The sequence below is a fragment of the Petaurus breviceps genome, unplaced genomic scaffold (genome assembly GCF_028583685.1).
Source record: "Petaurus breviceps papuanus isolate PSGF00001 unplaced genomic scaffold, PetGlider_PUasm1.0 185, whole genome shotgun sequence".
Taxonomy (NCBI): Eukaryota; Metazoa; Chordata; class Mammalia; order Diprotodontia; family Petauridae; genus Petaurus; species Petaurus breviceps.
This window is the reverse complement of record NW_027185797.1, coordinates 13,286,110-13,288,412: the sequence shown is the minus strand read 5'-3', so window position 1 is coordinate 13,288,412 and position 2,303 is coordinate 13,286,110.

Here is a 2,303-nt window from a genome sequence, read left to right as displayed (position 1 = left end):
TGTATTGGAGACAAAGGACACGGAAACATGTGGGTGTCCAATGCAAGGCCAAGAAAGGCAGTTTTATCCTTATTTGGCATATCTTGTGCTGAGGTGGCATTGTCTCATTTGCTCTAAGTCCCAGATTCCTGTAAGGTCAGATGACCTCTAAACTTAGGCCTAGTAGATGCTGAAGACTCTTTAGATTTGATTTTTCAGAATGGGGAAACTTCACCGTGAATTATCCCACACAGATAAGATATCATTGACCCTTCTCATAAAGTTTACATTAAAGTGAAGTGATGCGCTTGTTGAAAATTTTGAAGGAATACCCAGGTTGGTTGATAATAGAGAAAGGGTTCTAAAAGGTATTATGGAATGATCTAGGTGATAGAGGAATGATGATGCAGTCATACAGGGGAGGGGTGGGAGAGATGAGAATAGGGATTAGGGTCTAGGAAGATCCTGTATGAGAATTTTTCTTATAAGTAAGGTGTTACAGCAAATATACTAGGCTCTGGATAACTGGACAAAAAGTCCAAAATTAAGATTTTGGTTAGACCCCTATTTGTAAAGAATAATCATTGTTTAAGAATTACTTGGGCCTTCCTTATCAATATCAAAACATGAAAATATTGACTGAATATAAGTAACTACAATGACATCAAAGGCAAGTTATGAAGTTTAAGCAAATGTGTGGAAATATGACTTCATTTCCATTTGCTCATTGTTCCCAATGGCTTTGATCAAAACACAATATCTTATTTAAAACTTATAATTAACTAGCCTTGGAAATAAAATCATAAAGAGAGCAATGGCCCATTCATTTGGCTCTTGTCATTCTCTGCTACAGATATTATTCAATATTCAAATATATATATATACACATATATACATATGCACATGCATACACACATATGTGTACACAATGCATATATCCACATGGGTGTGCATATCTCTGTATACATGCAGATATTCCTACATACATACATGTGTTTTATACATGCATATACACACATACTAATTATAAACACAATTCAAAGAGATACAGAGAAACTCATACATTCCTTTAAAAAATATTTCGTGGAATTCTCCTGGTTTTTGCTTATGTTACACATTCCTTGAGATAAGTGCATTCAATAAGGCACAATTTCCTAACAGATGTTTGGTTTTATAAACCTTTCATAGAAAAGTTTGCCTATTTCTCTTGTTAATTTTGCTTAGTTACTTTCATAATTGGCTCAATTCTATTTAACTCCCCCAATTTTAGGGATGTTCTCTGAACTTTGAGGACTTTGGAAACTACATAACTACACAGAAAACCCCAGAAAACAACCTTGGGGTAAAATTGTTATTGTGAAATTCCATTTCTCCAGGGCTGCTTTCCTAGCTCCCACTTGAATTGTTGGGTCAGGTCACCAAAGAACAGCAGCTACCATTATTGACCTGATATATATATATATATATATATATATATATATATATATATATATATGTCTTGCCACTGAACCCAGATGACTCTGAAGGAGATAGTGAGGCTGGTGACTTTGCACAATCCTACCTTACTTAAATCCTATTCACTTGCAGATGAGGACATCACCTTCCCGATGTGATTGGTCTTCTTTTAGAATGAACAAAAAACAACAACCAAACTGGGTTTTAGGGATGACCAGAGAGACTATGATTCTGTTGCTGTTGGTAGTACTTCCCTCCCCCCTCCCCAGTGCTTCTCATTAGCAACATTAGCAATAAAACAGATTGATTGACTTTTTACTGAAGGTTATTTTTTTAACAATAGCATAGCAGGAGCAAAATTTACAAAACTACCCAAAATTCTCTGTCTCTTTGTCCCTGTCTCTGTCTATCTCTCTTTCTGTCTGTCTGTCTCTCTCTGTCTCTCTGTCCCTGTCTCTATCTTTCTGTCTGTCTGTCTCTGTCTCTCTCACAGACAGACACGCACACACACACAATTGTTGCACCATCTTGAATCAATGAATATGTAGTCATTAATTTGTTAAATGTGTTCAATGGGAAAAGCACTAGGGACCCAAGTCAAAGAGCAAGGTAGTTTCTGTTCTTAGGGAACTCACATTCTAATGGGGAGAAAACACATCTTGAAGGTTTCACTTGCAAGTGAAAGGAAAAAAAAATTCCTTGGTTTTTAGGGTGAAGAGGAAAAGCAGATGGCCATGTTTTAATCACATCTCCACTGATAAAACTCTTAAATTTCTGATGTTGAATCATTAATGGTGTCAAGGACTATGGAATTCTTTCTTGAATATAAACTGGGTCCATGAAGAGAATGGGAACAAGTTTAAAATGTA